Source organism: Rhinoraja longicauda, chromosome 3, assembly GCF_053455715.1.
Source record: "Rhinoraja longicauda isolate Sanriku21f chromosome 3, sRhiLon1.1, whole genome shotgun sequence".
Classification (NCBI taxonomy): domain Eukaryota; kingdom Metazoa; phylum Chordata; class Chondrichthyes; order Rajiformes; family Arhynchobatidae; genus Rhinoraja; species Rhinoraja longicauda.
Window position 1 is genome coordinate 8119298 of NC_135955.1, and position 22184 is coordinate 8141481.

Consider the following 22184-nt stretch of genomic DNA (forward strand, 5'->3'; position numbering starts at 1 on the left):
CTTTTCTGACCATCACGTGAGGCGACCAATATAATCTTCACGGGCTGACAAATCTCAGGAAAGTGTCGAGCACAAAATGAGTTCCTGTGCATCGCCTACTTCATTTGATGAAGGCCTTTGATCCCATCAATCGTGAAGCCTTTGCAAAGCGCTGGCTAGGTTTGGCTGGCTTCCGATATCGAGGAAGGATTCAAGCCTTCCTAACGATCAGATAACTGCCACTATTCTCTCTGATATCTGCTCATCACCAAAACTGCGGACAGCGATTGCGATTTCCTTCCAGCCCTGTTCACCACTTTCTTTTCATCGTTCTCTCTTGTCTTTTATTAAAGACTTGTCACTTCACTAAAATTGATACCCAACACGGAAATGATAAAATGCTCTTTAATCTTTGTCTCTGTGGGTCGGCTGGGGTTTCCAAGGCACCCGTTACTGATCTTTCAGCGTGCAGCTGGCTGTCATCCTCGCTCATGCTGTGAGCGACCTTCAGATGCACTGAATCTTCACGCACAAACTCACTGTAGCAAAGCATTCTCACTCAACGTCGCAAAGACTGAGATAAACACGGTCCCGGGCATGGCACAGAGGGGGACTACAAATCACCGTTCGAGGGACAGACTTCGGAAATGGGTGAGAATTTGTCCTCCGCGGTAGCTGCCTCTCCGAGAATTGACATTGGGATTCAGGAAAGGATTCTCCTTTGAAATTTTCCTTTCAGGGTTTTCACTGGTGTCTTTCCATAAGTGTTAAAATCCCAGGTGTTCATTTCAATTGTCACTTTGTTGGAGATCACACCGAGCACAGTGAAGACGCTGGGGCAAACAGTCTTTTGGAGGTGCAGGAAGGAACTGCAGATGCTGGTTTCAACCAAAGATAGACCCTTCATCACCCATTCCTTCTCTCCAGAGATGCTGCTTGTCCCGCTGAGTTACTGGAGTAACTCAGCGGGACAGGCAGCATCTCTGGAGAGAAGGAATGGGTGGCGTTTCGGCTCTGAAGAAGGGTCTCGACCCGTAACGTCACCCATTTCTTCTCTCCAGAGATGCTGCTTGTCCCGCTGAGTTAAGGGCATGTCCCACTTAGGTGATTTTTTTAGGTCACTATCATGGTCAGAGCAAGTCGCCGAAAAATCTGCGACTGGACCCCCCCCCACCACAATGTCTACGACAAGCTACAACAACCTACCACCTAGTCGACGTCAAGCTACGGCAAGCTACCGACAACCGGCGACCCAATCGTCGCGGGTAGGACGTCCACCTACAACCGCACCTACGACAACCTACGACCACACAGGCGACAACCTAGGACAACCGAAGTCAACCTACGTCTACCCGCGACAAGCTACGACCCTGTCGGCGACAACTGAAGACAATTCACGTCATTTTGGCCTCCCTTTTTGACGCCGTTACCTGTCGCCGGTTGATGTAGGTTGACGTAAGTAGTCGCCAATGGAATTCACCAAGGTCAGCACCGGCGACAACCTACGTCATCTGGCGACAACCTACGACAGCGCCTACATCAGGAGACGTCAAGCTACGCTCATTGGCGTCAAACCCACTGTCGGCAATTTTTTTTTCAACATTCTGAAAATCCAGCGGCGACCAGAAAGACGTTACGACTGTTTGGAGACGACTCACGACCGTACAGGCGACACCCCGCCGACCGTGTGGCGACAGCCTAGTCGCCTGTAGTCGCCTAAAAAATTGCCAGATGGGCCCTTTACTCCAGCATTTTGTGTTTATGTAGATAGGAACCGTCAGAAGCAAGTCCGTGTGTCATTTGCAATGCTTTACAAGACTGTGTTTCGCAAGCAGCTGCTAACCCCATGTTTAATGGGCAGAGAAATTATTCAAGTTTCAAGAAATGTGGCCCTCTTAATGGAGGCCTGGAAAATATTTCAAAGCCAGCGACAAGCCTGCGTGCTTTGAAGCCTGGCCATAATAAAACAAAGCTGTGTTAGAGGGAGTGTTGCTCACCGTCTTGTTTGCAAACGTGGTCGCTCAATTGCCTCTTCCCAATTGGAAAACAGTTTTGTTTAGTTTAGAGATACTGCGCGGACACAGGCCTTTCGGGCCACGCCAGCCAGCGATCCCCGCACATTAACACTATCCTACACACACTAGGGACAAATTCATACTTTAATACCAAGCCAAATAATCTACGTACCTGTACGTCTGTGGAGTGGGAGGAAACTGAATGTCTCTGAGAAAACCCACACAGGTCACGGGGAGAACGTACAAACTCCGTACAGACAACGCCCGTAGTCGGGATTGAATCCGAGTCTCGGGCTAGTCTGAAAAACTAGCCCGAGACTCGCTGTAAGCCCGAGACTCGCAGCAAGCGCTGTAAGGCAGCAACTCTATCGCTGCGCCACCGCGCCGCCCAATGACTGCATAGCTTTTTTAAAAAATACTTGATATTCTGGGATTGATAGCAGCAGTGTATTTCAGGAAAAAAATTCAGACTAACAATAACTAAGAATTTCATCTTGAATGCATATTGTCTTTTTTTTAGACTTTTGTATCTTATCACGAGAGCTGAAATTGCTGGGTAGGATAACATCATATTGTCTGTCCGCCACTGAATTGTTAGGCCATTTCCCAGTCTCAGTGCAGTTGCAGGTTACAACAGGCAGCACAAATATTTCATTGCTCTCTAAACGACACCAGTTTTTTAATTGTAATGCACTGCATGTTGGGTAAAAAGCCAAGGAATTTTGGTGCAGTAGAGATTTGGTCAAACGGATCCAGGGATGAAGAACTTCAGTTAGGTGGATCATCTGGAGGACCTGAGCTTACTCTCTCTCTCAAATGGCTGAGGTTGAGAGGACTTCCGATAGAGACACTCAACACCTGCGCTCGGTCCGCGTTGGCCAAACTGATCTCCCGATGGCTGAGCACTTCAACTCCTCCTCCCACTCCCAGTCTGACCTTTCTGTCATGGGCCTCCACCAGTGCCATAGTGAGGCCCACCGGAAATTGGAGGAACAGCACCTCATATTTCGCCTGGGCAGCTTACAGCCCAGTGGTATGAACATCGACTTCTCCAACTTAAGATAGTTCCTCTGTCCCTCTCTTCCCATCCCCTTCCCAGATCTCCCTCTATCTTCCTGTCTCCACCTATATCCTTCCTTTGTCCCGCCCCCCTGACATCAGTCTGAAGAAGGGTCTTGACCCGAAACGTCACCCATTCCTTCTCTCCTGAGATGCTACCTGACCTGCTGAGTTACTCCAGCATTTTGTGAATAAATACTTTCGATTTGAACCAGCATCTGCAGTTATTTTCTTATTTAACATTGTAAAGTTTCCAGGCTAGTTCAGTTCAGAGACACAGCATGGAAACAGATCCTTTGGCCCACCAAATCCGCACCGACCAACAATCACCCCGTACACTCGTTCCATTCTACACACCAGGGACAATTTTTCAGAAGCCAATTAACATATAAATCTGCACATCTTTGCAATGTGGGAGGAAACCCCGGGCACCTGAAGGAAACCCACTCAGTCAATAGACAATAGACAATAGGTGCAGGAGTAGGCCATTCGGCCCTTCGAGCCAGCACCGCCATTCAATGTGATCATGGCTGATCATTCTCAATCAGTACCCCGTTCCTGCTTTCCCCCTGATCCTTAAGAGCTCTATCTAGCTCTCTCTTGAATGTATTCAGAGAATTGGCCTCCACTGCCCTCTGAGGCAGAGAATTCCACAGATTCACAACTCTCTGACTAAAAAAGTTTTTCCTCATCTCTGTTCTAAATGGCCTGCCCCTTACTCTTAAACTGTGGCCCCTGGTTCTGGACTCCCCCAACATTGGGAACATGTTTCCTAACCTCTAACGTGTCCAACCCCTTAATAATCTTATACGTTTCGATAAGATCCCCTCTCATCCTTCTAAATTCCAGTGTATACAAGCCTAGTCGCTCTAGTCTTTCAACATCACAGTCACAGGGAGAATGTGCAAACTCCACACAGACAGTGCCTGAGGTCGTGGTTCTCTGGTGCTATGATGCAGTGGCTCTACCAGCTGCTTCACTGTGCCGCCACTGGTGTCTAATCCAGCACAACTGAATTTTTGACGACCGCCTGCTTTAACTGCTCAACAATGACTGCAAATAATCCGCGTATGAGTTACTGCAGTTGAGACAAGTGCAACCTGGCCTATTTTCACCCCTGTCCTTTAGGTCAGATGGAATATCAGTTCCCCTTGGATGTCCAAGTCTGTCCCAAATCTAACAAAAGCCGCAGTGTGAAGCTGGCTTACGAATATCAATACCCTTCTGCCTGCATGAACCTAAATTCCTAACTGAAGTTTAAATGGCAAGGCCAAAGAATGGAATTGTAATTAATGCACTATTGACGTTCATTGTGCAGTATGTTTGTCCTGGTGGCTGGAGCTGTCAATGACATGAGATGTACACAACTTTATCCCTTTGAGGAGTCAAATAACCTACCGGCTTGCTATTTAACAGCAATCCATTTGTTCCGTGTTCTGTGTTGATCGCGCTGACCACTACAAAGTCTTAAACCTGATTTTAGTTGGAACTTGTTTTCTTTGACCTTGAGTCTTAATGATTTTATTGGTTGGGTGTTGCTGCTTAGGTTGCTAATGATTGAAGGCACAGGAGTAACAAATGGGTGCAGTTACTGCGCCCACAAGCATTTGGCTTTACTTCTGCAACTCTATATTAAACTTCTCGTTTGTTTGTTTGTTCCTGCACTACAGCCAAAACGGTCACGATAGCGCGACAATTTTAGGCCCATCTTACTCACCGTCGTCCCTTTGGTGTTAATGGAAGAATTTTCATTGAAATTGGTGTTATATTTTAAATGTTATTCACATTTTTATGTTTAAATCTATCTAAAAGAGGGGAGGGGGAGAAAGAGGCGAGGGGGTAAAACAGGGGAGGGGGAAAAAGAGGGGAGGGGACAAAGAGGGGAGGGGGAATAAGAGGGGAGGGGGAAAAAGGGGAGGGGGGAAAAGAGGGGAGGGGGAAAAAGAGGGGAGGGGGGAAAAAGAGGGGAGGGGGAAAAAGAGGGGAGGGGGGAAAGAGGGGAGGGGGAGGAAAGAGGGGAGGGGGGGAAAGAGGGGAGGGGGAAAAAGAGGGGAGGGGGAAAAAGAGGGGAGGGGGAAAAAAGGAGAGGGGGAAAGGAGGAGAGGGGGAAAGAGGGGGTAAGAGGGGAGGGGGATAAAGAGGGGAGGGTGCTGCACCAATGCAGGGAGAGGTTTGGGCCCAATCTTGGTCTAGTTGAACTTAAATGATGATGCACTGAAACTGAAGGAGTAATTACCTGCTAGGCCTGTCCCACCTGTGCCTCAGTGTAATCCCAGGTGAGTCATGGTAAATTCTATCACTGCCACAAAAGGCCTAAACAATGCCTGCGTCTAACAGCTGAACAGTAGGTGTTGAGAGCACACACTCTGCATGAATTACTGCGGCTCTGGCAGCCCATGCCTCATCTCACATTCAGAAATGCCCTGCTGCATCATGGAGAGTCGAGCTTTGATAAGGGCTGTTTCCTGGCTGACGGAACTTTATTTTTTGCAACAGGTAATTTAAGGACCCATATATCATTCTTGTTTCAAAATACTCGACACTGTTGAACAGTGGTGGGCGCTTAATTTGACATGTTCTGCCTGAGTTCATCTGTCGGGCCCTTGGCTGATTGAAGTGGGTGTTTATAGTTCAGGACTACAGTCCAGGGTCCTTCTGCTGCTGGACGTTGGGGGGCAGAGTGTGGTGGAGACACCCCTCAAATAAGGGAAGTGATTTCACCCCAGGGTGCCACATGGGTGACATGGGTTTCGGGTAGATTGTACCTGTTTTGTATATATTTTTTACTCCTGAATAAAGTTTATTTTTGATTTGTTTTTTAAACATCAAAGTGAAGGGAGTTGGGGTTGCAAAATGTGCTTTGGCTAAAAGTTTGGATGACAGTTAACTCTCTACCATCAGGTCACTTCACTGTAACAGGAAAGTGTGGGATGGGGAAGGGAAAGTGTAGGCAGTGGGGAGGGAAGGAGGGAGGGAGGATGGAGGGGGGGTACAGGGCGGGGAGGATAAGGGTGGGGAAGGGAGGATATGGGTGGGGAGGGGTGGATATGGGTGGGGAGGGAAGGTATAGGGTGGGGAGGGGTATAGGGTGGGGATAGGGAGGTATAAGTAGGGGAGTATAGGGCGGAGGAGGGGGTGTATAGGGCAGGGAGATAAAAGGAGGGGAGGTATAGGGGGGGCTGGGGGAGGAAGGCATGCTCATTATGTGTCAGTATTGCTCTTGTTACCCTTGTTCTTTAGTGTTAACTAGATCAAGCGGACCCGTTGGGGCCAAACCTGCATTGGTGCTCCATCCCCCTCAACCCCCCTTATCTTCCCTCCCCCCTTCCTCCCTCCCTTTCTCTCCCCCTCCCTTTCTCCCCCTCCCTTTCTCCTCCCCTCCCCCTCCCTTTCTCCTCCCCTCCCCCTCCCTTTCTCCCCCCCTCCCCCTCCCCCTCCCTTTCTCCCCCCCTCCCCCTCCCCCTCCCTTTCTCTCCCCCTCCCCCTCCCTTTCTCTCCCCCTCCCCCTCCCTTTCTCTCCCCCTCCCCCTCCCTTTCTCTCCCCCTCCCTCTCCCCCTCCGTCCCCCTCTCAACAGAAACCATCCTTTCTTCGTTGCACAAGGGTCTCGACCCGAAACGTCACCCATTCTTTCTCTCCCGAGATGCTGCCTGACCCGCTGAGTTACTCCAGCATTTTGTGGTTGCCAAATGTGGTTTGGCTAAAAGTTTCTTTCAAGCTGAAATGACCTGAGTTGATCATCATCCTGTGACACAAAACTGTTTTTTTGTTTCTCCCAGAAATGATTAACCAATTAACCTACCGTGAATCCTGTGGATCCATTGTGGGTTCTGCTGCCAGACATGAGTTATACTATTGCTGCCGGCTGATTTAAAAATAACCTTCCTTAGTCAAGAAAATCAAGTCTGTATCTTCCTGATCCACCTTGTGTTTGCATCAATTTAATTGTGGTCCTGACCCTGGGAATGTTATTAATTTGGTACTTGTTTAGTTTAAGAAGATAGACACAAAATGCTGGTGTAACTCAGCGGGTCGGGCAGCATCTCTGGAGAGAAGGAATGGGAGATGTTTTGGGTCGAGGCCCTTCTTCAGAGTGAGAATCAGGGGAGAGGGAGATACAGAGAGAGAGAGATATGTTTAATTAGTTTATCATTGTCACGTGTACTGAGGTACAGTGAAAAGCTTTCTGTTTTGTGCTATTCCAGTCAGCGAAAAGTCTGAACATGATTGCAAGCAAGCTGGCCACAGTGTACGGATACAGGTTAATGAGTATAACGTTTCGTGCAAGATAAAGTACTGTAGTGTCCGATTAAAGATAGTTGGAAGGTCTCGTCCAAGAAAGGCTGCTCTTGGAATCTATAGACTAAAACTCTCGTTTGTTTGTTTGTTTGTTTGTTCCTGAACTACAGCCAAAACGGTATATCACAGAGCGCCAAATTTAAGCCCACATTACTCACTGTCGTCCTTTGGTGCTAATGGAAGAAGTTTCGTTGAAATCTGTGTTATATTATTCACATTTTGAAGTTTAAATCTGTCTCCTAGGGAGGGAGGGAAGGTGGGAGGGAAGGAGGGAGGGGGGGATAAGGCGCGTGGAAGGGGAGGGGGGAGAGGGGAGGGGGGGAAGAGAGGGTGCTGCACCAATGCAGGAGAGGTTAGGGCCCAACAAGTCCACTTGGTCTAGTAAAGATTTAAAAGAATGGAGTGATTGTAATGAATGATAGCAGTTCCACGTTGGGATCGGCACGCAAAGAGTCGCCTGGCTTGAGTGCCATCGATCTTGGGTTCAGGGAGTTGCTTCAAGTTAAAGCGTGAAAACCTGCAAAAAAACACTTGTCGACGTGGTGTTGTGTGAGAAGCGGTTTAGTGGCTTCACTGGAAAGAGGCTGAAAATGATGAATTTGTAATGTCCAAAATTCTCTGAACACTTTAACCTTGATTGGCGCACTTCATTAAAACGAAGGAAGCAGAATTCACTGGGATGATGCGCTTGGATGCATCATCGTGCGTGTTTGGAGCTGACTTCAAAGCAAATTACTTCAGTGTTTCAAAACCTATGTGCCTTTCATTAAATCTGTCAATGGAACAGAATGCTTAACCCCAGCACTTGGTGAACGCAAGTAAATCTTGTCTGTAACTAATTAGTAAGGTACTATAATCGAAACTATTCAAGAACATTGCATGGCTAGGTTAGGTTGTTCAAAAGCTTCAAGCCAAACTGACGTGCGTTTTAGTCTCCTGAACTCTGTGCTCCCTCTTTGCCCTTCAGTAACTCATGACTGATGGAAGCTGTAAACATGTCTGTGTTTTTCAAGACCAGTGCCTTTATTAAGTTATGAGTAATGACTCATTATGCTTTGGTATTCGTCTCCGTTAGAATGTCACAGGCTCTGGTCTGAACCGTTTTTGAGGAGCGTTGACTTAAATTCAAGAAAGTGTCTATTACATTTAGCTTTACCTTTACCATCTGTGTTTTGCAGTGTGGGTTGAAGAAATAAATTGCTTACTGGTTTTGTTCAATTTTTTTGATTAAATGTGGGGTAATTACAGTGTACCCAGATTCTGGGCTTCAGTTTAAGCACAGAAATTTGCCCTGATGGAATTTATGAAATTAAACGGCAATGAACTGTGCCCTTCAACCCAATGCATCTAAGTTGACCAAAAATGCCTTTCTCAGTCTAGTTTAGTCTAGAGATACAGCATGGAAACAGGCCCTTCGGCCCACCGAGTCTGCGCCGACCAGCGATTCCCCCCTGCACACTAACCCACACACACTAGGGACAATTTACATTTATACCAAGCCAATTAACCTAAAAACCTGCACGTCTGGAGTGTGGGAGGAAACCGGAGCTCCCGGAGAAAACCCACGCAGGTCACGGGGAGAACGTGCAAACTCCGTACAGACAGCACCCGTAGTCAGGATCGATCCCGGTTCTCTGGCGCTGTAAGGCAGCCACTCTACCGCTGTGCCATTTGCCTGTGTTTGGTCCATCTCACCCTTAACCTTTTGCTATCTATGCACCTGGCCAAATGTCTTCGAAAGGTTGTAATTGGACCGACGAAATAATTTGAGATACAGAATAAAAATTTCTCTTATGGAATTTCCGAGGAGAAAAAAATGACTAATCACAATGTGAAAGAAACAGCAAATGTTGTCAGTTAGCGCCAAGAGTATACGTGATGGAAAATCTCGCCATGGACCATGTTTAGGAACTCAAGTCCTCCATAACATGGGATACACTGCACCTCTCTTTATATTATCATTTTTTATAATAAAACTGAAATTCAAATTGAACAGCTCCACTGAGATGTTCTTTACGGTAATGTTTCCCAATTACACACTTTCCAGAAATCCGTCGAGATCTTTCTTCACAAAGTCTTTGATGCAGATGTGTATTGGCCAAAGTTTAGTTAGAAGAAAGGCTGACACATCATCCCATCGAGATTACTATTCATCGATTAGAAGCTGGCAAGTTAACATCCTTTCGCAATGGGGGTCTCAAATAATGCTTAATCTTTCCACTTCTTGTGCAAGGGTATTGTGCTAGTTTATTACCCAAGCAGCGGAGATGGTTGGGCTCAGAACTTAATACCGAGAAAAACCGTGCAATGTTATCGTTGGGCTGAGATGATTAATTTCTAACAACGGAAACCATATTCCTTTGTGACAATGTATGACTGCAACAAGACTTCACTCTTCACTTCCAGGAAATGGCCGCTCTTTGGCTATGTTCAGATCAGTGATGTTGTGATGCCTAATGTTCAAGAGTCAAGAGAGTGTTTTATTGTCATATATCCCAGATAGAACAATGAAATTCTTACTTGGACTAGGACAACAGAATATGTAAACATTGTATATATAAACAATATAATAAACGAGAGAGAAAAAGTTCAGTGTGTGTGTGTACACATACTCACAAATACACACATATATATAGTTTATATATATATAGATTATTTATATATAGATTATTTATATATAGGAGTTTGTAAGGAGTTTGTAAGGAGTTTGTACGTTCTCCCCGTGACCTGCGTGGGTTTTCTCCGAGATCTTCGGTTTCCTCCCACACTCCAAAGACGTACAGGTATGTAGGTTAATTGGCTGGGTAAATGTAAAAATTGTTACTAGTGGGTGTAGGATAGTGTTCGTGTACGGGGATCGCTGGGCGGCACGGACTTGGAGGGCCGAAAAGGCCTGTTTCCGGCTGTATATATATGATATGATATGATGTGATATGATATATTTATATACACACACACACACACACACACACACACACACACACACACACACACACACACACACACACACACACACACACACACACACACACACAAATGCACATATACGTACACACAAAAAATAGTCCATGTAGTTCTGAGCATATTTGAGGTTGGAGTGTTTAATAATTCTTCGTCACTTTATGAGAGAGCTGGATAGAGCTCTTAAGGATAGCGGAGTCAGGGGTAAGGGGAGAAGGCAGGAACGGGGTACTGATTGAGAATGATCAGCCATGATCACATTGAATGGCGGTGCTGGCTCGGAGGGCCGAATGGCCTCCTCCTGCACCTATTGTTTATTGTCTATTGTCTATTGTCTATTGACTGAGTGTAAACTGAGGGATGGTGAGGCGATAATGAATCAGATTAGATTTCTTCTATTTTTTATGGATAGGCCATTAAAGAAACTTTGAAAATCAAAACCATTGTGAACCTTCCCTACAGCTCGTTTCCTCCCCATTTCTGGCTAAAGGTTTTTGACCTCTCTCTAGATTTTGCCTGCCCTGCTGTTGTATTTACAGAATTTCATGTTTTTATATAGTGTGTGTGAAATTAGTTGGTTTTGTTTCTCTGCGAGATGCCAGTGTTGTAACTAGAGTAGTTACTGCTTGTCCAGTTAGAAGCTAGCTCCAGAGACATCACCTCATATTTCGCTTGAGAAGCTTACAACTCAGCGGTATGAATATTGATTTCTCTAACTTCAAGTAACCCTTGCTTTCCCTCTCTCTCCGTCCCTCCCCCACCCTGGTCATCCTATTAGTTTCACTGTCGGCCTGCTGAGTTTCATTGTTTGTATCCCCGTTTTCACCTACCCTACAGCCAACAATGGACCATTGTGGGCTCTGCCTTTCCTTGATCATCGTCGCTTTTTGCATATCTTTAATTCGGTTGTTCTATGTACCTCCCTCTCTCGCCTGACTTGCAGTCTGAAGAAGAGTCTCGACCCAAAACGTCACCTGTCCTTTTTCTCCAGAGATGCTGCCTGACCCGCTGAGATACTCTAGCTTTTTGTGTCTATCGGTAGATACACAGTTGGATTCAATGCAGCTCCATAAATCTGCACGTCAGATAACGGTTCATCCCCTCATGCTGTTGGGTCCTCTCTGCTACTGCTCTTTGTTGAGTTTATTGGCTGTAACTTTACCCTGAGCAGTCTATCATGGCTTTCCGAGTTCGACCGTTTCGATTTATGTTTCTCTTGAATGACATCTTCTCTCATCCGGAGGGAAGTGGAATGTTAATGCAGCAAGGAACATCCTCCTTGTTTTTGAAAATTGCAGCAGTAGATTGCTGCCTCACCTATCCTTCACCATGGTAACGTTTGCGTGTTTTATGCGTTCCTGTCCACTGATGCATCTTGAATAGATTTCCTCAGACGTTTACCAAGAGTATTTTATTCATCTTTCTAGATGACAAATTTATTGCTCTCATTTCCCACATTGGTCAGTTTTTGTTTGGAAGCCAAACACACACATTTCTCAAGATTAATGGTTAATCGTCCGTAAGAGAGGAAATCTTTTAAGGGGGGATGTCTACTTCATTTTCTAAAATTAACATTTTGCTTCAACTGATGGTTACAGAAACATGTGCAGGTCTTAATGCAATTCAGGTAAGGGGCAAGCCTGTTCATTGAGACACATATTTATTTGACATTACACACATCAGTCTAAGAGCTGCTTTGTATTTAAATACACTCCATGTGCAAAGCCACATAACTAATCGACCCAAACCTTCCAATGATACAGAAACAATCCATCCTACCCGTGTACATTTGATGCGAAGAATGTCAAAATGCAATCTTGCGTTGTGTTCCACCAATTTAGAGTTAATGATCTAAATTTGAATCACAATCTACAAATGTTCCCATTGGCCCTTTTGAAGATGTACGTATTTTCACATCGCAAGATATATTGGAATTTCACCAGAATAATTTATTTCTGGGAGAAACGTCCACATTACGCACTGACGGTTCTTGGTTTTAAAATTCTCTGATTAAAATGGAACTCATTCTCCATGTTTATATTTCACATGCATCTCGTTACAGTTGTGCGTCTAATTAACTGCTGCGCCTCTTATGTTTTATAGGTGCGTCTCCGCCATCCCGAGGCTAATTTACTTCAGTTGCTAAGGAATTGATTTGGTGTTGACCTTTCTGCGTGGTCACTTCAATCAGTTGGGATTAAGGTCAGTATTGCTTGTTTATGTCGTACACTGGAGAAGCTGAGATTATTTTGAGGGTAAAAAAAAATGCCCCTGATATTGAGCCACAGGTTTAATAATGAAGCAAGAAAATGGAAAGTGCGGGCTGTAGGCATTCTGTAGATTCTTAAATTCATCGGAAGTTCATTCTACAAACCTGTGTGTGTAAATCAGCCAAACGAGGCTAATTGGAATAGCTGTTTGTTTTAATGGTAGCAGGGGAGTTAAGGGAAGTTGATCACTCTGGTGTTAGATGGGCTGCTGATCCCAGAGTCAAATATTTTTACAATGTACAAGAATTTTGCGATCTCCAAGTTGCAAGCGTTTTTTTAAAAAAAAACTTGGTCAGGAATCGTTCAACCCTATTTATTTTGGTCCATGTCAACTTTAAATCCTAAGATGCAAACCCGCCCACTCGTACGGTTTGCATTTAACTAACGGGTTCATTGTGGAGATGCGGGTAATGCTAAATTACGCGGCAGAGTTTCTCGGTCAAGCCTCACAGCTGAGATTCTTCCGTGAGCGGCAGGGGTCCTTGCCAGCAGGAAGCACTATGTAACATGCCAAACGTGCCAAGTTAGTTATTGAAATCTCTGAACAAGGGGATTAATCATGTTGCTCCAAAGTGTGGGCGTGCCTTCCGGGCCCGGATTGGCCTCACCAGTCACTTCAGGACCCACAGTCCCCAATCCTCCAACTGAAAGTGAAGTCATGGTCATCTTCGAACCCGAAGGACGAACAACAACAAATATTAGAGTTGATTGAAGATTAATGTTTTGGGAGAAGTATGTTGTTCGACCTGTCCGTCCCTGTATTTTTTGGTACTCGATCCCCATTTTGACAGCAGCCACGTGAACGGAATGCACCCATTATTTCTGGAAAACGATCTGCGATGTTCTCGTAAGCAGAGAGACGGCTGATATTTTATGCAGTTAATGGATTTTAAATTCTCAATAAAGCCTCTGCAGTATAGATTTTTGCCCTGCGTTCAATTTTCAAGGATCAGTTTATACAAACCATTAATATCGTTGCGAGATTCACGGTTTTCTTTTAGGGTCATTTCCTCTCAATTATTACCAGGAGGGGACGATTTGGGTTTTTGATTTTTTTACGAGCCTTCTACGAGGATTTGGCGTCTAAAGTATCAATCTGACCATTTTACGACGTGTAACGTCTGCTCCTCGGTGATACTCCTCGCCATAGAGTGCAGCAACAGTAAGATAACTGGTACATAGAACTGTGTGGGAAGTGACTGCAGATGCTGGTTTACACCGAAGATAGACACACAATGCTGGAGAAACCCAGTGGGACAGGCAGCATCTCTGGAGAGAAGGGATGGGCGACGTTTCGGGTCGAGACCCTGAGAGGCAAGGGGAGAGGGAGACAGAGATATGGAAGTATAAGAAAATAACTGCAGGTGCTGGTACAAATCTCTGGTATTTATTCGCAAAATGCTGGGGTAACTCAGCAGGTCAGGCAGCATCTCGGGAGAGAAGGAATGGGCGACGTTTCGGGTCGAGACCCTTCTTCAGACTGATCTCGACCCGAAACGTCGCCCATTCCTTCTCTTCTGAGATGCTGCCTGACCTCCCGAGTTACTCCAGCGTTTTGTGAATAAATACCGGAGATATGGAAGGGTCATGTGTGTAAATGAGAGATCAAAGGGGGTGAGGATCAAGGAAAGTGTAGCATGGGTCATTGTTAGCTATGGGGAAGGTGATAACGAGGCATATAATCAGTGAGATTTAATCGGGAGGACAGTGAAACTAGTCAGGGAACTAGGATCTCCACCTTCACCCTCCCTTCTACTGACCTTCTAGTGGTTGGTCTATTTCATAAGGTCATAAGTGATGGGAGCAGAATTCGGCCCATCAAGTCTACTCTGCTATTCAATCATATCCGATCTATCTCGCCCTCCTAACCCCATTCTCCTTCCTTCTCCCCATAACCCCTGACACCCGTACTAATCAAATGTGCGGGTACATACACTGGAATTTTGAAGGATGAGAGGGGATTTTATCGAAACGTATAAAATTGTTAAGGGGTTGGACACGTTAGAGGCAGGAAACATGTTCCCAATGTTGGGGGAGTCCAGAACCAGGGACCACAGTTTAAGAATAAGGGGTAGGCCATTTAGGACGAAGATGAGGAAAAACCTTTTCAGTCAGAGTTGTAAATCTGTGGAATTCTCTGCCTCAGAAGGCAGTGGAGGCCAATTCTCTGAATGCATTCAAGAGAGAGCTAGATAGACCTCTTAAGGATAGCGGAGTCAGGGGGTATGGGGAGAAGGCAGGAACGGGGTACTGATTGAGAATGATCAGCCATGATACAATAGACAATAGACACTAGACAATAGGTGCAGGAGTAGGCCATTCAGCCCTTCGAGCCAGCACCGCCATTCAATGCGATCATGGCTGATCACTCTCAATCAGTACCCTGTTCCTGCCTTCTCCCCATACCCCCTCACTCCGCTATCCTTAAGAGCTCTATCCAGCTCTCTCTTGAAAGCATCCAACGAACTGGCCTCCACTGCCTTCTGAGGCAGAGAATTCCACACCTTCACCACTCTCTGACTGAAAAAGTTCTTCCTCATCTCTGTTCTAAATGGCCTGCCCCTTATTCTTAAACTGTGGCCCCTTGTTCTGGACTCCCCCAACATTGGGAACATGTTTCCTGCCTCTAATGTGTCCAATCCCCTAATTATCTTATATGTTTCAATAAGATCCCCCCTCATCCTTCTAAATTCCAGAAGGATGATCACATTGAATGGCGGTGCTGGCTCGAATGGCCTACTCCTGCACCTATTGTCTATTGTCTATATACATCAGATATATCCACGGGTAAATCAGATGTGGTGAGGATAGAGTGAGAGGGAAAGCAAGGATTACTTGAAGTTGGAGAAGTCAATGTTCGTGCCGCGTCGGTTTTCCAGTAATAACATACATTTAACTTGCAAGTTCTTCGGTACACGGGGAGTACTTTTTGGGCTTCTTTTTTGGTAGCAGAATAGATGTTTTAATAATTGCACTCGAGTCATGTAGAATTTATCGTCGTGTGCATAAGCCTGGAGAGGCACCAATGCAATGAAAATATTTTCATTTTACTTTCCGTGGGATGGCCATTTCCTCTCTGCTTGTTCTGCTCAATTGATTAGCAGCCTAGATTTTACTGGAGTCATTCGTCATTCATTGTGGTATCCCACTGATGCAAATGCCAGCAACGATCTGAAAGTAGTGAATGGGGAAGGAAGAGTACAATTAATCCATTCAACAAGCTTGTGTAAATCAAAACAAAACCCACTGATGCTGCAAATCTAAAATAGGGACGGAATGTGCTGGAAATATTGATCAGCTCATCCCACAGATGCGGCTTGACCTTACGGGCTGTTTTCTGTTTGTACTTCATACTTAATCTATTGTTTGAAACAGATGTATTCTCCCTGAAATATTCATCTGATTTTGTTTTCAAAGTTGACAAGATATCTACTCCCTGTTTTGCTGCTTTCTTGAATTGTTAAACAACGTGCTGCAGCATATCAAACTGCTTCTTGCTCATGTTTCCCATGTGAACAGTGTACAATGAAGAAGTTCGCTCATAACATGCAATGAAGGCCACTGTACCGAAGGACAGTAGCTGCTCCAGGCTCTCTGTCAACTGGGCACTGCGTTAAAATTTTCTTCACAAATCTGGCGAATGTATTAGCTCCTTTGAACCGTTTTCTTTTTTTGGCTTTTTTTGCTTCCTGAAGAATGAATTTGAAATGATCTGTTTTTAGTAGACCTCATTGGAATTCTGTGCACTGAAATCCTTTTATAATTGCCCCTCAGAGTCCACTGATTATGGCGCGCAGAGACGGTTTCACATTTCTGTGGTTAATAATTATTGAAATGACTAAGTGACTTTTTCCAAGAGACAAAAGTTCGCTAACAATAAGATTATCAGTCAACTTAATGGATGGAAGTGGTTTAGCCATGAATTAAATCCGTGGGAATTATCAACGAGTTCTTTCTTAGCAAATTGAGGCAGGTATTAACATTTGGAATCAAGATCTCCACAGGTTACTGCACATATATAAAATAAAACTTGAGTAATTACTGTTGTAATTACGAACATAGTAATTCAAACTCATCTCCTAACCTTTTGCAATTACACCAAATTTCATATTTATTTTCGTTTTATTTTCCCCAATTGCCATTTGCCCCAGGCTCCTGCCCACCTCACATTAACTGAGTCAGGAAGTATGTATTTCTACTGAAGTCCCAACCTTTCACCCTTGCAGGGTGTGGAGAAGAGTCAGGGCAGGATTGAATGCTGAAGCAGAACGGAGCAGTTGTCAGATCATAAGACACAGGAGCAGAATAAAGCCATTCATAGAAACATAGAAAATAGGTGCAGGAGTAGACCATTCGGCCCTTCGAGCCTGCACCGCCATTCAATATGATCATGGCTGATCATCCAACTCAGTATCCTGTACCTGCCTTCTCTCCATACCCCCTGATCCCTTTAGCCACAAGGGCCACATCTAACTCCCTCTTAAATATAGCCAATGAATTGGCCTCAACTACCTTCTGTGGCAGAGAATTCCACAGATTCACCACTCTCTGTGTGAAAAAAAACTTTCTCATCTCGGTCCTAAAAGACTTCCCCCTTATCCTTAAAGGGCCCCTTCGTGTCTGTTCTGCCATTCGATCATGGCTGACTTACTTTTCCCTCTCAACCCCATTCTCCTGCCTTCTCCCCATAACCCTTGACATCCTTATTAATCAAGAACTTAGCTATCTCCTCTTTAAACATCCCCAACGACTGCTTCCACCGCCATCATGAATTCCACAGATTCACCACCCTCTGGCTAAAGTGGAATGGAGATAAGGACATTTTCTTCAGTCCGAGGGTGGTGAGTCTGTGGAGTCTGTGGGACTAGAGAGCAAAGATTCAAAATGTAAGGACATAGCTTTAGAATGGAGATATAGAAATGTTAAGCTGTCCTTGTATTCTGAGTCTTTATTCTCCAGTCAATGTTACTTTATTTGTCACATGTGCAACGGCTCAGTGAAATTCCTTTCGCATATATTACACATGCGGACGCCACCATTTTCAGCGCCAGTATTCAAAGTCCGGTCGGCCCTTGCGCTCGATGTACTTGAGTTCCCTCCCCTCCTCGCCCTGTAAATGGGGAATTAGGAGAGGGCACCAGTAAATGGAGGATTAGGGGAGGGCACCAGTAAATGAGAGGTTACCTGTCCTAGATCTCCCACTACTGGAATACTACTACTGGAATACATCCATTCTATCTAGGCTGTTGGCGGTTTATTGTTACGTACCTAGACACAGTGAACTGCTTCGTTTTGCATATAATCCAGTAACATCATTCTGTACATAAGCACAATCACAAGCAAGGGTGAAACGATGGAGCAGATTACTTCTGAGGCAGTGCACAAAGAGGCATCACATTTCCAGCGCCATCTTGTAGCTTTCAAGCACCAAGTTCTTCAAAATATCAAGTTATGCTACCGAGTTGTGGGAGTGGTTGGGCAGACTTTATTGCTTGGAGCGTGGGCAACTGAGGGGATAAACGTTGTGAGGTGTACAGAAATCATAAGGGGAATAAATAGGTTAAAAATATACATGGCCCTTTTCCAACGTTGGGGAATCAAGAAACGGAGATCATTGGTTTAAGAGGGAAAAGGTGAGAGGGGAAAAACATAATAGTAACTGAGGCCAACCATTTCACACAGAGAATGGTATATATATATATATATATGTGTGTGTATATATATATATATATATATATATATATATATATATATATATATGGAACAAGCTGCCATTTGAAAGACAGTTGGGCAGATACTTGGATAGGAAATATTTTGAGGGATATGGATCAAATGCAGGCAAATGGAACAGGCATAAATCTTGATCAGCAAGGATGCATATGGCTGAAGGGCATGCTTCATGCAGTATGACTGACTCCAAATAACTGGTTTTTTTAGCAAGCTTCAAGTAGCTGTGAAAATTCGCCCTGCCTCCTCACACGTCTTTTAAACCTACCCAAAGGTTTTGTGTTACAAATGGAAACCTAATTGCATGGAGAATAAGATTTATTGATCTTTCGTTTTCCAAATTTTTATTTTAAAATTTCTTGTAAGCCTTGCTGTCATTCTGGCTGATGTGCTGTAAGCGCTCGACCAGAAATTACACTTCAATATATTGAGCACCATGAGGCCTGGAGGATGGGAAATTAATCCCTGAAGGTAAAACTCCAGTCTGTTTTACACCTTGGCTCATTAGTGAGCTGAGAAAAAGTCAGATGCAAATTGTAAATTATGTCTCTGTCATTGTTCTGTCATTCACAGCTAATACATATGTTTGCTTTAATCCCCAAAACATTTGATGAGCTTCTATCAACAGCTCTGTATTTATATTGCCACACCTAACAATCAACTCTAGTCCCGCACGGTGGCGCAGCAGTAGAGTTGCTGCCTTACAGCGCAACTCAGCGGGACAGGCAGCATCTCTGGATGAAAGGAACGGGTGACGTTTCGGGTTCGAGACCCTTCTTCAGATTGAGAAGACTGCTTGCAGCACTGGAGACCCAGGTTCGCTCCCGACCACGGGTGCTGTCTGTGCGGAGTTTGTACGTTCTCCCCTGCATGGGTTTTCTCTCAGATCTTCGGTTTCCTCCCACACTCCAAAGCCGTGCAGGTATGTATGTTAATTAGCTTGGTGCATGTGCAAACTGTCCCCAGCGTGTGTAGGACCGTGCTAACGTGCGCGGGGATCGCTGGTCAGTGCGGACACGGTGCTCAATATATTGAAGTGTAATTTCTGGTCGAGCGCTCATAGCACATCAGCCAGAATGACAGAAAGGCCTACAAGAAATTTTAAAATAAAAAATTGGAAACGAAAGATCAATAAATCTTATTCTCCATTCAATCAGGTTTCCATTTGTAACACAAAACTTTTGGGCAGGTTTAAAAGACGTGTGAGGAGGCAGGGCAAATTTACACAGCTACTTGAAGCTTGGTAAAAAAAGCAAGTTATTTGGAGTCAGAGTCATACTGCATGAAGCATGCCCTTCAGCCAAATGCATCCTTGCTGATCAAGATTTATGCTAGTTCCATTTGCCTGCATTTGATCCATATCCCTCAAAATATTCCCTATCCAAGTATCTGCCCAACTGTCTTTCTAATAGCAGCTTGTTCCATATATATATATATATATATTTATAGATTTATATATATGTATATATATATATATATGGAATATATGTCCACGCTGTATCTCTAAATACTGAAGTCCGTGAGGATGTTCGACCAAATCCTGCTCCCGATTTTTTTTTTTCTCCTGAATGTTTGTAACATCTGAGAAACATTTGAAAGTTTAGTTTATTTTGGAGATGCAGCCTGGAAACAGGCCCTTCGGCCCACCGGGTCCACCTTGACCAGCGATCCCCGCGTATTAACACTATCCTACACACACTAGCCAATTACCCCACAAATCTGTACGACTTTGGAGTGTGGGAGGAAACCGAAGATCTCGGAGAAAACCCACGCAGGTCACGGGGAGAACGTACAAACTCCCTACAGACACCACCCGTAATCGGGATCGAACACTGCTCTCTGGTGCTGCAAGCGCTGTAAGGCAGCGGTTCTACCGCTGCGCCCTTTGTTCTTATTCGTTCCACTACAAATGTTTGTGGAGGCTAATTTTAAAAAAACGCTGGCGTGCGTGACGGCAATCTTTGGAAATTGGTGTCATGAGACACCATCTTCCTCCCTCAGCCGCTCCCACCCACTGAACCAAGTGGACTCTCGTTTCCCGCCGGCTAATCTGGCACGGGTTCTACAGGCGGATTTCCCAGGGTAACTCGGGGGGGGGGGGTGGGGGGAGCCACGGGGTGTTGGAGCCCTGCAGCCAATGCGAGTGGGAGCCCGCTTGTTGCTTCCTGACTGCTGCCACGTGGGTGGCTGCTGCCAGCAGATCCTGCGCGACCTGCCAATGTTCTTCAGGAGAATAAATCGCTGGCTGGATCGGGAGCTTGACTTGGTGGCTGCGCATCTGTGTGGGAGGGGGGGAAGGGGGGAAGGGGGGGATGGTGATTGTGACCCGGGGGCAAAAGAGGAAAGACGCAGCGCTGCAAGTAGCTCCTCGGCGGCGTTTCAGAACCATCAGAGCCGTTGCTTAAGGTGCGAATTGACAGAAAAAATATATGTGAAGTGGCGGCGCCAAGTCCTGGCAGGATTGGACTTGGCTTGACATCTTGGAATAACTCAGTGATGCTCGCAGGTTGGGAAGAGGTGGCGTGCATACGAAGCAGCCTCACGGACGCAGAGCTCAGGCTGTGGTAGCTAAGCAGCCGCACTTTATTGTGCTCGTGTCTGTGGGGGAGAGGGATGAGGCAAAGTAGTGTGTGTTTTCCTTGATTACCTTTGGGGGCTTGGGAATATTTACGTGGAACTTTTTTTTTTCCCCACTTGAGGCGACGTAGGCGGGGCCTCTGGTAAGTCAGCGAACAGTCTGTGGAAACAATGAGCTTTCTTGTACGGTCTCTTCCGAATTAAAGTGGAAGGAATCTTTTTTTTTTTTTTTGAAAAGCACAGAGCCATGCGGCTTAAATGTGAGATGAAAAATCCCGCAGCAGTCAGCGGGTTTGCCGACATGTGGCGATAGGTGACGTTTGCGTTTTGGGTGGTGAACCTTCGAGGCATAAATTGCCTGATAGCTCTCCGACTTTGGTGAATCGAACGCGGTCGGGGTGGGGAGGGGCAGTCGTCGAGGCTGCCAAATGCACACGCCTCCCGTGGACCCAACCAGCTTCCACTCTTGACTTGCTGAGACCTCTAAGCAGGAGAGTCCCGGACCAGTGGTCAGAGCCTCGGAATTGAAGGACGTTCCTTCAGAGAGTAGATGAGGATGAATTTCTTGGCCAGAGGGTGGTGAATCTGTGGAATTCTTTGCCACAGAAGGGTGTGGAGGCCAAGTCAGTGGATATTTTTAAGGCAGGGATAGATAGTTCTTGATTAGTTCGAGTGTCAGGAGTTATGGGGAGAGGGTGGTTCGGAGGGAGAGATGGATCAGCCATGATTGAATGACAGAGTAGATTTGATGGGCCAATTGGCCTAATTCTGATCCTATCACTTATGAACTGATAAGAGGGTCTATTTTCTGCTTCGGAGTTTTGCCACATAACAGTGACCCAATATCATTTCTGTTGAGAAGCTGATTGCTGTGCTGTGTTGAGAGTTGTGAATCTGTGGAATTCTCTGCCTCAGAAGGCAGTGGAAGCCAATTCTCTGAATGCATTCAAGAGAGAGCTAGATAGAGCTCTTAAGGATAGCGGAGTCAGGGGGTATGGGGAGAAGGCAGGAACGGGGCACTGATTGAGAATGATCAGCCATGATCACATTGAATGGCGGTGCTGGCTCGAAGGGCCGAATGACCTCCTCCTGCACCTATTGTCTATTGTTTAGGTCGCATTATTTTATGAAGAAGGATCCTCTAGTTCATTTTTTGTGTCCGGCAAAACCTCTTGTTAGATTTGTACAAAGGTTCTCTGACCACCAGCGTTCCTCACAACAGGCAGTGCAAATGGAATGTGGGGGAAGGAACTGCAGGTGTTGGTTTACACTGAAGAGAGACGCAAAAAGCTGGAGTA

General features: G+C 45.4%; 1 protein-coding gene across 20 annotated transcripts in view; it reads left to right on the forward strand.

Annotated features, from left to right (window-relative positions):
* LOC144611956 (adhesion G protein-coupled receptor L3-like) overlaps positions 1–22184 on the forward strand; it is a 662323-nt gene that overhangs the window by 118668 nt on the left and 521471 nt on the right. For all 20 annotated transcript variants that reach the window (XM_078431406.1, XM_078431434.1, XM_078431415.1 and 17 more), the window contains exon 2: positions 12416–12514. The gene's annotated coding sequence lies outside the window, so the exon portion shown is untranslated. The remainder of the gene's footprint in view (positions 1–12415; positions 12515–22184) is intronic.